At 43.1% G+C, this 15,488-nt stretch overlaps 1 pseudogene; it reads right to left on the reverse strand.

Moving 5' to 3' along the window:
• Positions 1–1,202: 1,202 nt before the first annotated feature.
• Positions 1,203–1,318, reverse strand: LOC118633688 (annotated as a pseudogene).
• Positions 1,319–15,488: the final 14,170 nt, after the last annotated feature.

Here is a 15,488-nt window from a genome sequence, read left to right on the forward strand (position 1 = left end):
AACCCATTACTTGCCCATCGTATCTCCTCCCTCAACTGTGAAAACCAAGATGTCTCCAGATTTTGCCAATGCCTTGTGGGGAGCAAAATTAGCCCCAGTTGAGAGCCAGTCCTCTGAGGGAGTGTCTTTGGATGTATGGACTTTCATGTTGGCAAACGCAGGCCTTGAGACAAAGAACTGAGTGCGAGTGGTTGCTTTGGAAGGTCATCTCAGGAAGGATCGTGAGGGATTGAAGAGAGTCAGGGGAGGGAGAGCCGATAAAGGGTGTGTGAATGAGCTGGTGACTGCATTGGGTGGCAAGAGGTTAGCTTCACTAGGGACCTCTGGGACGGTGCAGAACACACCTAAAAGTTGTCCCACTGAAGGGCATGGCAACTGAGATGTTTATCCATCAAACCAGGGTCAGTATGTCAACCTTCTGTGCTGATTCACCCGATCCCAGACTTGTTCCTTTCACTCAGATCCTTTTTAGACTTATGATGGAAATGTATTTTTAAAAATGCCTGGTTAATAAAAATATTTGTTTTGAACTATTCTATCATTTGGATGTTCTGATTCTCTACTGTAGCTAGGCTAGAAAAATCTTCAAATTCCTCCCTAGCACTAACATTCAAGGACTCTCTTCCTGGTGGTTTGAGGCCAAACCTGAGAAAGCTGATGAATAAATAGAAAGAGCACAGCCTGATCCGAGGCATGGGGTGGGTGGAGAGGCCCTCATCCTTTGTCTTGCAAATTGAATACGGAAATAATTGCAAGAGAACAGGTAAGACTTCCCACATTTCCAATTTTCACTAAAGGCACTTTTGTAACCATGACTTCACTTCTGAGCTGGTATTGCATTGACTCCTCTGACAGCCTTAAAGAGATACCATCAAGACTTTGTCACATACACTGAACAATTTAGACAGAGCTTAGGTGACAATAGAATGAACTTCAGCTGGAATATGGTGGGGGCAGAGGGATGAATCCTCAGAAAACTGAGTCTGTGCCAAGTCAACCTTCCTTCGTCTCCTTCTCTCAGAATCCACCTTAAACCTATTATTGAACCGTTAATCAGTTTGGAGCACAAGGAAGACATGTTGGGAAAATCAAATTTTGGTATATAAGAGAGAAGTAGCTGCCAGTCATCTCAGCAAATGATAAACTGGTGAGTCTCCCCCTTTTTTTTTTTAAATTAATTAATTAATTAATTTTTGTTACAGAAAAATATGTCATGCTTCACGAATTTGTGTGTCATCCTTGTGCAGGGGCCATGCTAATCTTCTCTGTATCGTTCCAATTTTAGTATATGTGCTGCCCTTTTTCTTTTTAACGGCACTTGTTTTTTTTAACATTAAAACAGTTTATGACAATCCCTTGTGAATCATGAGATTGTATTGCTATCTGGCAATGAAAGCTTTGGTATACAACCATAGACATGGCCATGGTTCTTGATTTTCCTTCAAGGAGGTCAAAGCGCGTTTACTTACGCAGTATCATCTTAGTTAGCTTTGTAAAATGGAGGGAAAAGTAAAGAGAGAGGATGGACACCCACGAGTCTATATCTGACCAATGGGGATATTAAGGTGCAGAAGAAAAGTGTCTTGGCCAAAGTAACCCTTATGACAGGAGTCTCCCAGATCTTAGGGCTGTATACATTCCTTGGACCTTGATCATGACCCTGATGTGATTTTCTCTTTAAGACACCTGCACATAGGAAGCTATGTTGCAGGATCTGAACAAAAAGCTCATGTGGCAGTTTAAAAAACAACCCCCTGGGCTAGATTCGAGGTCTGTGGCATGATTCATATCCTGACCAGAACAAAGCGCAAAGATTTAACAGCAGCTGAGGCTTTTTTTTTTTTTTAATATTAAGAAACAAAAGAAAAATAATCATCCCTTTCTTGCCAAGCACAGCAGTGCAAAGACCAGCCAAGCCCACCTTTCTTAAAAACCCATGATCTGCTTTTTAAGGGGAAGACGAAAGAGCCAGGAATAGACAATGGTCTTGAAACACTGGCTGACTTCTGAATATTCATGACTATTCTGATGCAAATGAATATTTCGAATTGAGCTGTTGGGAATGTATAGGCTTATGAAATTGCTTTTTCTAAGTGTGCACATTCCCAAGCACAGCTTCCTTTTTGCTTATTTATAATTCTAGGTTTTCCAGGTGTCTGCCTTGGGCGGGAGTGTCAGCTGGTTTCTTTTCACTGAAAACTAGGGCTATGGTTTAGCCTAACCCCCTACGAAAGCCTGGCTTTGTTTAATTGGAACCAGGTCTGATAGGCCCTCCTTGTTCTGTCAGCAGCCAAGCAAGCTTACTTATCGCACATCAGATTGTCTTTCCTTTGAGGTAACCTCAAACCAAAGCTCACTGTTCCCTGAAGAACAAAGAGAGAGCTAGAACGTTGTGCCCATGCTTGGGAGCGCTCAGATGGTCAGGAAGTCAGGAGGCTTGTTTAGATTTCGCTGACTTTGCACCAGAAGGGTCTCACCGTGATGGGCTTTGGGCGTGGCGTGTGGCTTCGCTAGGTCCAAGGACTTTGGAGAAGACACACAGAGCCCACCAGCTGATGGAGACTTAGAGACCTCCAAAGCACAGTGAGTGTTCGGTGCCCCTGTGGGGGAGCTATGGGACCTCCTTCCCTCTTCAGGCTGAAGGCAGGAACAGTGACTGCTGGTCAGGCCAGGAGGAAGATGGGGCATGGGTGAGGTGGTTATTGCTGGAGGGAAGAAGTGGGTCATCGCGGAGCCAAGGTCAGTTTCTGAAGAGAGAGGGCAGTTACTGAGCTCTGTCCAAGGCCAATGAAGGAAGGTGTCTTGGAGCTCCCTAGGTCTCTTAGTAGGTGGAGTGAGTCTCTGTTTCAGATATCTGCTGGGACAGGGCAGGGAAGCCCTGTCCCAAGCCAGTAGGGTCCCATTGGAGGAGTGGACACTCTCTCCTCAGGATGGAATCCATCTGGGCTCTGTGTACCACCCCCACCCTTCCTTAAAGGTCATGGGTGTGGCCTCTGACTTTATTCCTTGAATAATCCTTAGAAGTATACCTTCTCACCTCTCAGTCTTCCTCTCTCCAATCAGCCCTTCATCCCCACATATTCCATGGGTCACTTTCTCCCTGTGACTCATGCTTATTCAATGGGTACTGTACTTACTATGTGCCTGGTGCTGGGCTGGGAATATGAGATGAATCCAACTTGGTCTCTGTTCAGTGCTTCTGGTCTATGGATCCAGACTTATTTCCTGTCCTCAACCCATCTCTCTGTCCCATGATTATTCTCACTACCATATCTTTTCCTGGGGTGCCCTCTCCTCTCAGTTCTAATATTGTAAAATCCACCTCAACTTCCGAGGCATGTAAAAGTTTCCTTTTCCATTCAGCCTCCCTGGGTTTTCCTTTTCCTCCCAATTCCTGTCACATATTTGTTCTGTGTAATTTAAAATGGCCTTACTTAGACTAATGACTATTTGGGGTATGTAAACTAGTCATCTTTGAGAATTCAAGTCCTATTTTACCCTTATACTGAATCTCTTCTTAACCTTTCACCCCCACCCCAGCATTCAACACAAAACGGAGCACATGCTAAATGTCCAATAGATATTATTGGTTATTTGAGCCAGAATGGCTCTGATGAGAGCAGTGTACTGGCCCTGGCAGCCCCATCCCCCAGGAGGAGTAGGAGATGGGTAAGGTGGTGAGTGGGTGAAAAGCCTTTCCAAAGCCTAAGTTTCTGGTCAAGTAGAGAAGCTCTATCCCTAAAGTAGACCCTGAATATGATATAGGCAAAGACATCAGCCATTCATAACTTAAATGTAGAAAACATACTTATATAGAGAGTAGATCTCATTCACTTGCTTCTAGATCAAGGAAAGTTTCTACTCAACAACAATAACAACAACAAAAGTTGTAAAGGTCATCAAAGGTGACCGTCAGGTGACGTTTGGCAAATAATCTTTCTGACTTTCACTTATTTTGTCTATACAATAGAAATAATAACACTTACCTATTAGGGTTGTTGGGAGGCTTACATTAGATCATGCATATAAATCATTTAGCTCAGAATTTATAAAAGCATAGATATTCAATTCACGATTGCCAGTATATATATTATCATTTTTGTCCCATTAAACCTGTGTTTCCCAAAGTCTGATAAGTGAATTGTTGGTGGTACATAAGATAATTTTATGTGGCACATTGACTATTAAAACATTTTAATGTATGCTAGGAAAAATAATAATCACACTTATGATTTCATGGATAGAATTTCTATTTTAGTTATTTACTGCTGCATAACAAATCATCCCTAAACTTAGTGACTTTACCCAACAATGATTGATTGATTAAATGATCTTCCACAGTCATCACTAACCTAGCTAGTAAGTAGTCTAGCTGGGATCTGGGGCCGTTAGGCTCCAGAATCCATGTCATAACCACAAGGCAAATCTCCTCCAGTAGAGTGTTTCAATTATTTATTTCCAAACTTAATGACTGAAAGCAACAAGCACTTTATTATGTTCATTGATGTTGTGGCCATGAAGTCAGATAGGTCACAGGAAAGATGGCTTATCTGTACTTCACCATGTCTAAGGCCTAACAGGGGTGACTCAAATTGCTGAGAGCTGGCTGAGATGGTTCATTTGGTGTTACAGTTCTCCCTGTCTGCCAAGCGCCTCAGTTTCCCCCTATCTGACCTGCTCGTGTGGCAAACTTGTAGGCTCCTTCACAGTGTGGTGGTCCTAGGGTAGTCATATTTCTTACATAGTTGCTGGCCTCTTATAGGCTAGGCTCAGAACTATTAACCGTTTCACCTTGCCACACCACACTGTATTGGTCAGAGAAAGTCACAAGGCAAGTCTAGATGCAAGAGAAGACGTGATTGTCTCCAAATATGGCCACTGTCAACTCCTTCCCTCCAGGAATATGCAAGGGGGAAGGAATTAATGGCGGTCATATTCGGAGACTTTCTACTATAATATGCTTAAGGACCAAATTACTTATCACTAATTTAAGGTTTTGTTGTTGTTAGTTTTTCTAATAGACCATTTTTAGAGCCGTTTTATGTTTATAGCAAAATTTAGAGGAAGGTAGAGAGATTTTCCATATACCTGCTGCCCCAAACACACATAGCCTCCCTCATTATCAATATCCCCTAGAAGAGGTGTATGTTTGTTACAAATGACAAACCTACATTGAAACATAATAATCACCAGAGATCATAGTTTACCTCAGGGTCACTGTTGTACATTCTACAGGTTGGACAAATGAATGACATGTGCCCATCATTAGAGTATCATGTAGTGTATTTTCACTGCCCTATAATTCCTCTGTGTTCTGTTTGTTCATCCCTCTCTCCAAACCAGTGGCAATCACTGATTTTTTACTGTCTTTACAGTTTTGTCTTTTACAGAATGTCATATAGTTGGAATTATACAGTATGCAGCCTTTTCAAATCGGCTTCTATTACTTAGTAATATCCATTTAAGTTTACTCCATAGCTTTTCATGGCTTGATAGCTCATTTCTTTTTAGCAATGAATAATATCTCATTGTCTGGATTTACCACAGTTTATTTATCCATTTACCTACTGAAGGACATCTTGATTGCTTTTAAGTTTTGGCAATTCTCAATAAAGCTGTTATAACATCTATGTGCAGGCTTTTGTGTAGACATACGTTTTGAACTCCATTGGATAAAATACTGAGGAGCACAGTTGCCGGATGCAATATATAATTTTAAAGTTAGTCAATCTGGAAAAAAAAATTAAATAAATAATATTAGATTGAACCATATGAAATATCTTATTTTGTAGTGCATGCCCAAATATTAGTGACTATAATTGGTTCCACCTAATAGTACAGTGGTCCTGGAATATGACAACATCTCCCATAGTGATATGCAAATAAAGTTTGGGAAACATCTTCTGTGTATTGTATCTTCTGTGTCTTTCACATCATTGTTTGACCAAAACAGGGAAAATGCTTATTTGGGCAATTTGTTTGGTTGTGGTTTAGAAAAGAGCTCATGTGAGCCACAATGTATTAGGTAACTACTGAATAGACTTATTTATCAAGATGTCCTTCACCCAAGGGATCACAAACTTCCCAAGACGGCTGTAAATCAGACACCTGAGACAGCGGCAGGCCCTTTGATCTTCCAGGGGAAGAATGTCTTCTTTTTGATTCCCAGTAGCAAAAGTATTTTCTACATTTCCCAGGTATATCGACAGAAACCCTATCAGTTTGGTGGGGCATTAAGACCATTTTCTGTCAGGAGATGGCACAAGAAATTGGAAAATGGATCATTGGAACATTTGGCTATATAGAGTATATATCTGAGGAAATTGTTCTCCAAAACAATTAAAGAGATTTTTGTCTTAGGCTGGAATCTGAATCAGAACTTCAGAGATGCTGAGGGTCTGATTTAGATACTTTACACAATTTTATTTGTGTTTAGTCTCTGCCAGATTAAAAAGAATTTCCCATCACCACTCTGGTTGTTTTCCGCCTGGCAGTCGGCTGCAGTGGGAAGACTGTAACCAAATTGGGTAATGTTGCCCTGTGGCTCTCCAATATAAATATCCCAATGTTGTCTGAAGGTTTGACATTGGGAAAATAATTTTAGGGTTCCTTACTTTCATCTCAACTTTTTCTGAGTGAAATTTGTAGAAAATTTTTGTTCGAAAATAGCATCCAAAAGTTTAAATGTTCTTAATGAAGTCAGCACCACGTCCAAAAATCAAAACAAAACAAAAAAAAACCCCAAACCATTTCCCAGTAGGATCTCCTGAATGCTATCCATGATGGCTTAAGTCACATGCCTCCCTTAAGCCTCAGTAAATGTACTTGCCTTATGTTCTCAGTAGCATCTGAAGTCATTTTGGCTGCTCAGCCTTGACAGTCAAATAAAACCGTGATATGTGTGAATGTACGTTCTTCGGCTAATCAGCGAACAGCAGACTAGAAGGTATTCAGAGGCCCAGAATAATAACGTCAAAGCTAATTCAGTCCCTTGCAGGTCAAGGCTTGTGATCATGGTTCTAGCCTTTGTCAGAGACACAAACGCACAGCACTTCTGTGAGCATGTTTTCTACACAGACAATCACACCTTAAAATAAGTGGGCATTGATTTCTCCTGCTCCCATCCATGCTTACCTTAGGTGCTTTTTCTGGGGATGATGCAGAACTAGTGTTATCCTCGCCTGACCAGAAAGTCAAACACTGTTCTTTCTCCTACCACATTTCACTAGCACAAGCAGGATCACACTTTATCGTTATTGAATTTTATTATTGACTTTTAATATCACATTCTATTTCTCTTATTTGAACACCCCTCCCCCCCAATATTAGTGTGTTCATTTAAGGACCATCTTTTCAGGAACATACATTTATAATTAAATTTTGGGTCTAGATATTCTTAATTTTTCTCATTCTTGATACAAGTTAAATAGAGATGACAGATATTATGACTCCTTTGAATCATCATAATGGTCTTAGTTTAACAACTCCTTTAATGGAGAAGGATGTCTACATGTATATTTAAGCAAAACAAGAGCATGCAGAAAAATACTATTCCTCAAAAACTGCATGACTAATATTTTCCAGTTAATGGCAAGTAGAACTAAAATTGCCTCGTGAACAATGGTGTTTCACTGTCAGAGTCTTAACTGCCAAATCTTGAAAACCTAGCAAAGAAAAGTGCCTGTAATTTCTTATTAGAAACATAAAAGGTGGCGCGACCTTGCATGCTAAATTTATAATTAAGAGATGCAAATAGCCACATCACGTTTCACACGACCAGCCATCTGTTTGCAAAGCCTGCAGGTTCTCCACTGCAAGAAACAGTTCAATGAAGAGAGTCTAGAGCAAAGTTCAGCTTTTACAGCCGGTATCAGATGAGAAACCACAACACATATATTTTAGTGGCAAACATTTTCTTAAATTACTTTACTTCTTTTAAAAACTGGTTGCAAAAAGTTCATTGTTTAATAGTCAGAAATCATAATGTAGAAAGTGAGAGTATACTTTCTCCATCGCCATGTCCACCTCAGAGATAGCCACTTTAGACTCCTTGGCACACAAGTATACTTACTGTCCATTTGTGTTTCTTCTGTGCATTTATCTTCTTTGTTCATTTGAAAAGATAAATTGCAATTTTTTCCTTATTGATTTCAAAGAGCTCTCTCTAGATAATACTTAACTGTACTGGATTTGGAGGTGAAAATGAGACCAAATGCTGTGAGCAGTATGCAAGTCTTGTGTAAATAGAAATAAGAATAAACCCTCTACTCAGCAGTAGCTTTTGTGGAGGATACTTTATGTATGTTACTTGTATAGAGCCAGTTGTCCTCACTGTAAGGGAATGCCCCTTTCAAGGGCTGGACACAGTGATTGTATCTCACTAACTTTTTGGCTTAGTTGTTTTGGGGCAATAAGGTTTAGAGTTGGACGCTGTTCACTAGCAGACATTGCCTATGTGTCTGTAGTTTACAAAAATGCATGCTCCCCGATCAAAGAGGTAGAGCATATCGCCCATCTCTTACGAGCGGGATACACGTGGAGACTCTCACAAAGAGCACAGTGTGGAGAGAAGGGCAATGGCGTTTCTGTGGAGAAACACGGGAAACAGGCCTGGCCAGTTTGGCTCAGTGGTTAGAGCGTCGGCACATAGACCAGGGAGGCCCAGGTTTGGTTCCTGCAAAGGGCACATACCTTGGTTGCAGTTTGTCCCCGGCCCTGGTTGGGGTCGTGTGGGTGGCAGCCAGTCGATGTGTCTCTCTCACATTGATGTTTCTTTCTCTCTCTTCCCCCCTCTCTCCCTCCCGTTCTATCTGAAGATAAATGCAAAAATGTCCTAGGGTAAGGATTTAAAAAATAGAAAAGAAAGAAACACGGGAAACACGACCTAAGCCATGTCATCAAGGTTGGCATCAGCAGCGATGTCACATTGCTAGTGTTCTCCCTTGATATGAGGTGACGAAAATGGCCTTTTATTTCTGTGCTCTTTCTTCCCTAAACTAATAGCCATGGTCTGACCATGAGAAAAAACACCAAACAAGCCCATTGAGGGACATTTTACAAGGGGTCTGATCAATATTCCTCAAAAACTGTCAAGATCATCCAAAACAAGAAAATCGGAGAAACTCACAGTGTAGAGGAGCTGAAAAAACATGACAGCTGAATGTAACGTGGTCTCCTGGCTGAGATCCTGGAACCGAGAAAGGGCATAGGGAAACATGGAGGAAACACGAATAAAGCATGGGGTTTGGTTAATAATAATGAGTCATTGTTGGCTCGTTAGTTGTGACAGACGCACCACAGTGACACAAGATGCTGCTAATGCAGGACTCTGGTGTGGGGGATGGGGATGCTCTGTGCTGTCCTTGCAAATTTTCTTTCAATCTCAAACTATTCTAAAATAAAAAACCTGTTAAGGAAAAAAAAAAAAAAAGAACGACAAATATTTGAATTGGATCATTTACCCTATGAAGCCATAAAATTCTCATCGGACTTAGATTGGTTGTGAATATAGCACCACTCAACACCGACCTTGAACTTTATTAGTCTAAAAGTAGCCACAACAAAACAAAATCTAACTTGGGATGATGGTCCAGGGAAGCTGAGGTTAACGGCCTCTAGGGCTGTATGGCCAGACTAGTAAAAATATTGTGCTGGTTGAGACCATAGAGATGACTCCATAGAAGCATTCCATTTCACAGATGAAGAAACTGAGGTCCAGCGAGAACGACATATTTACCTTAGGTCCTGCAAACACTAAACTGGAACCCATATCTGTTTCCTAATTCATTGCTCATTCTCTTTCATCTGCTTCTTCCTTAACTTTTCTGCCTGGTAGTTATTGCCATCCTTTTCTTTGCCCCTGTTTTGTCCGAAGATCTATGGGAATGCCACATATCCTAAGCATTGTATAAAAGAGCAGAACCCATGAAATTTGGGGTCAAGTTGTCTTGGGTCAGAATCCCAATTCCTTATTGTCTCTGAGCCTCAGTTTTCCTTAGCTGCAGAATGGCACTGATAATACCTGTCTCTCAGGTTTAATGACATCCTGTACTTAAAACCTAGTACTGAGTCTGGCCGTGGTTAGCCTTCAGTAATTGACAGTTTCCTCTCATAAGAATATGCCTTTGTATATTCCAGCAGCAGCAGCAGCAGCCAGGAGGGACCTTAAAAAGCACTATGAGCCCTGGCCGGTTTGGCTCAGCAGTTAGAGCATCAGCCCACAGACCAGAGAGTCCCGGGTTCGGTTCTTGCTAAGGGCACGTACCTTGGTTGCAGTTCATCCCCCGCCCTGGTTGGGGTTGTGTGGGTGGCAGCCAGTCGTGTCTCCCTCGTGTCAACATTTTTCTCTGTCTCTTCCTCTCTCCCTCCCTCCCTCTCTCCCTCTCTATCTGAAGATAAATGCAAAAATGTCTGTGGGTGAGGATAAAAAAAAAAGCACAAATGAAGTGGGTAATAATTGTATTCATGGAAGCGTTTCCTGACTAGGCTCTTCCATAAAGCCAGCCATTTCTGCAGGCTCCTCCTCACCCCAAGTTGTTCTCCACCAGAGTTCAGGCCAGCAAGTGGGGAGAGATGGTGCTTTTACAAGGCAAATTAGCTCAAGGGATTCAAGAGATAGCTGTCTCCTGCAGAAGGAAGCCTGGGAGACAGCAGCCTGAATACATCATCATTAGAGTAAATTTCTTAAAATGCAGACTGGAAGGAATAGAATTTGACATGTTTAGTTCAGTCTCTAAATATTATAATGGGATTAAATTGTCTTTCCCCCCCAAAACTGATAAAAACTGAGATTTGTGTTTCAGATGGCATTTAATAGATATACAATCTGTCTTTCATTTGCATTTTAATATATTTAATTTTTTTTTAAATTTTGAGAGAGAGAGAAACATCAATTGGTTGTTCTACTTCTTTATGCATTCATTGGTTGATTCTTGTATGTGCCCTGATGGGGGATCGCACCTACAATCTTGGCTTATCCAGATGATGCTTTAACCAAATGAGCTATCCAGCTAGAACTCATTTGCATTTTAAAGCGAAAAACAGATCATGCCTTCTGTGAGTGCTCTTGTCCTTCCTTTGATATTTGATAGCCCCCGCCCTCTTCACCTATCACCCTATCACAGAGGCTGGCTAAAAAATGTGGAAAGACAAACCATTATTGGATAGTTAGTCAAGGTTTAAAATATTTTTTTAAAGTAATGAATTAGCAGCCTTCATGTAGGGTTCTTAGGAAAGTAGAACCACTTTCTCTTAGTTTGGATTCCTTCTAAAGCATCTTGCCACCAGGGGCTCTTGGGCACAAGTAGGTTATTTGGGAGGTGATTCCAGAAAGCAGAACTAAGGGAGTAGGGGAAGTGAGAAAGACTAATAAAAGGAATGTGAATGAGTGGGTTACTTTCTGTAGGTGTCTCTCTCTGGGGACTCTAAGAACAGTGTCAAACCCATGTTAAACGTGTCTCAGAATCATCCCCACAGAGAACAGAGAGGCTGGAGCATCTGACCAGACTTCTGTCCTCCACTGTTGAAAATTGCCTCTGGGGGCATCAGCTCTCCATCACATCTATGTACTTCTGCATTTGGCTCTGGGGCTCTCGCGGTCTCCAAGAAAGCAGACCAGAGAGACGCTGTAAAGTGTACTTGATGTGAGTCTCAGGTTGTGGGCATGGGACTGTCCACCACAGCTGCCCTGAAGTCTGATGGAATGAGGGGCTGTGGTATCGTGCATCACAGCATCTCCCGCTGTGGTTCTAGAACATGCCCTCTAACACAATAAGCACGAGTTGGATTTCAATGAGTTAAAATGAAAACTTTCGAGTCTCAGTCACACGAGCCAGGTGCTTAACAACCACACATGACTAGTGGCTATTGTATTGGATAGACTAGATATGGCACATTTCCGTGACTGCAGAAAGTTGTATTGAGCTATTCTAGAGGGTAGCTTCCTGGTTCTCTTTAGTTCTGTAGGCCCTGAAAACTTCTGTGGACCTAGTGTCTATCAGTCAGGATAGACTAGGCTTTGCTGTAGTAGCAAATAACCCCCAAGTCTTGATGACTTCAAATAGCAAAAGTTTATTTCTCACTCACTCTACATGTCCAACATAGGATCCAGGTGAAGAGAAAACCCACCATCTGGAAAACTGTCAATAACCAGTTTAGAGGGAAAGAGAGGTCTGTGGATTTTGTACCAACAGTTGAAGCCCCAGACCAGAAAAGACACACCATTTCCACGCATGACTCATTGGCCTGAACAAGTCAGGTAATCCCACCTAACCTCTGTGGAACTAAGAACGTCAGAGAGGAAAACTGGATACTCGTGAGCAGGTCTGTCGACTAGCTCTGTTGACATAATATATATTCATCGACTTGCTCATGCATTTATTCAATAGGTCTTTGCATATCTGCTAAGCACGATAGTGAACCTGTGGATATAGAGATGAATAAGTAGGCATGATTCCTGCCCTTATGGAGCTTACTTGCCGTTTGCTAGTAAATGAGCGCTAAAAGAGCAATTGCAGTGAAGGGGAATTTTGATAAGGGGAGAACAAGATGTTTCAGCATCAGCAAAGCCAGCACTTTTCAAGCATGTCAATGAGCTAAGTGGAACTGTGAGTGTGTGTCCCAGTGAAGGAGCCTGGCGCGAGCACTGGGATAGGGAAGGAGGGGCCTCTGTTTATTCCTCCCTCCCCCGCGTCTGCACCTTTGCCCCATTCCTGAATAAAGACCAAGAGAGTTGTTTTGCTAACCCCTGCCAAGTGGTGACCTTGCCTCCATGTACCTTGGGCAGGTGCCCGGCGGTTGCAGGGGAGCGTGCCTATGTGGGCACACTGGCTCATGCTCGCAGAATTCACCATGGCACTCAGCACTGGAGTTCCCAGCACGGAGCCTGAGCTGGGCCGCAGGCATGGGAGCCGGCAGGCCCTTCTTGATTTTCCCCTGAGGTGGTCCAATAAGATCGGCTGAGAGCCCAGGGCCACCCGAATGAGTGTTCATGGCTTTGAGGCTGGAGGAAGCAGGGAGCTGTGGCAGGAGGTGCTGCCGGGCCTCTTGCTCTCTTCCAGGCTCTCTGTGGGTCTTGGCACTGTGCCCTTATATTCTGACCTGCCTGTCTCCAGAATAGGACAGGTGGCTAAATGTGATCGTTCATTTCCTGTTATCTCTTTTAGGGATAGACTTTCTGGGTTTGCATCTCAGCTCTGCCCCTTATAGCATGTGACCCTGAGCAAGTTATTTAATGCTCTGTGCCTCGGCTTCCTCATCTATAAAATGGGGAAAATAAATGTATCTACTTCAAATGGATGTTGTGAGGATTGCATTGATGAACACATGTAAAGTGTTTAGAAAGCTGCCAGGCACATAGTAAGCACTCAAGTTAGCTGTTCTGATCTGATATCAGCGTTGTCATTATTATTATTACTAAGTGCTTGATGATGTGCTCAGCAGCACACTTTGTTTTTGTATTAAGGCTGGGGAGTTGTCACGACAACCAAGCAGCCCTGGGGTATGATGGATAAAGTGACAGGCTCTGTGGCCTGGCTTTACGTCTGGGCTCTGTCACTTGCTGGCTCAGTGACTTCAGGTAATCTACAAAGCTGTCCAGGCTTCTTCCGTAAAATGTGAATGATGACTTCCCCCGTTTTTGTGGGGACTCGCTGGATAATGCACACACGTCCGCGGTTAGCGCCCAGTGATCATCCAGTGCAATCGGCTGCAGAGGTAGTTGCAGGGAGAGAAGGAGAAACTCAGTGGATGGTAGACGAGAGAAAGCACACACTAGGTGGTTGTCCTTGAGAAGTGCTAGAAAGTGGTAGACACCAAGGGTCCCAGTAAGGAAGCCGTGATCTCAGGTTTCTTGTAGGAGGCATCAAGGAACCTGGGCCTTGAAGGATAACCGGATTGATCAGGAAGGGAAAGAGGGAGGAAGCATTCTAGACAGGGGAAGGGACAGTCCTTGAACACCAAGCTATCTTATATTGGTGGGTAGACCATGGAGAGTCATTGAAGGATTTTGATTCAGAGTTACCTGCACACACAGATCATAGAAGGTAGTGGAAAGTATCTGCACAAAGCAATGGGGCCAAGTAAAATATGTCTCCAGTAAAGGAGACGAAAAATAATACATCACATTCAGAGCACTCACTATGTGCCTGGCCCTGACCTAAGCACTTGGTCTCATTTATTTTAATCTTCATAGCAATGCCATTGGATGGTGGTCTTGTTATCCACAAGTTATAGACGGCACAGAGAGGGTAAGTCACTTGCCCAGGATTACACAGGTCCCGGATTCAAACCCAAACAACCTGGCTGTGGGGCAGTGCTGTGCCCCGGCCTTCCTGAGATGCTTGCACTTGTGTGGGCCTCAGGGAAGGGGAGGGACAAACGGAATGGACAGAACTTGAGAAATGCGGCTTCTCCAAGGAGGAATGGTTCAAGGAGTGGTTTAAAGCACAGCTGGGGTGTTCGTCTTGGGATGGGTGAACCCTAGTTCTCCGAAACATGAGAGGAAGAGGAACTATGCATAGAAGGGGTCCGGGTGAGAAGAGGGCAGTTGGGGGATCTCCTGGGAGACAGCTCAGATGTTCTCACGAGTGGAAGAGTTGAGAGGAAGGTGGCAGAAGCGCTACTTGTTAGGGGTTTGTGAAGGAGAAGTGGGCGTTTGAAAGTGGCCCTCTCTGACCACACACTCTAACACACGTCGTGTTGTGCCAGGCTAGGCACTCCCTGGGAAGGCAGGGCAGCGGAAACTGGACTGGCTGGATATCTAGTCCAAGCTCCGCCAAGGCCAGCTGTGTGACTTCGGGCATGTCACTTAACGTTTCTGTGTGTCAGTTTCCTCGTTTGAAAAACTGGGTTACCTACCTCTAGGGGCTGTTTGAGAATTAGACCTGGTAGTTTACGGAGAGAGCTCAGGGCTTAGGATACTCAGCACTGTGCAAGTATTCGCTATTCTAATTGCTGTTGTTATCTTTTCCTGCAACCCCAGAGATCTTAACAGCCCAGGAGAGAGAAAGAAAATGGTAGTGCAGTGGGTCTTGGACTCTCAGGACATGACCCATAGCCCAGTGGCTGGAGTGTAGGGGCGTTCATGATGCTTCAGGTTGGTGATGTGTAAAGAATGGATCTATCTTAGGTCAACCAACTTCCTCATTTTTCTAGTGGCAAATTCCATGGACGTCTTCATATTGAGATTCCTACCATGAGAACAAATGTGTTCAACAGAGTGCTTACTAGTAAGATACGAAATCCAGGGGAAACATGGAGGCGTATAAAACATACCAGAGACACTAATAAAGGAACTTGGTTATTCTGTGCTTCAAACCACAGAAGCTACCACCTCCTCATCAAGGTTTCACTTGGTTTAAAAGCCTTCCCCCCAGATTTCCCATTTCAGGGCATATATTCGGTCCCATGCAAGTCTTACCCTTCCCTGTTTCTACCCCACCAACCCAGTGACATTAGCATTTCTGATCACCATCAACACTGAAGATGCT

The sequence above is a fragment of the Molossus molossus genome, unplaced genomic scaffold, assembly GCF_014108415.1.
Source record: "Molossus molossus isolate mMolMol1 unplaced genomic scaffold, mMolMol1.p scaffold_m16_p_18, whole genome shotgun sequence".
Lineage (NCBI taxonomy): Eukaryota > Metazoa > Chordata > Mammalia > Chiroptera > Molossidae > Molossus > Molossus molossus.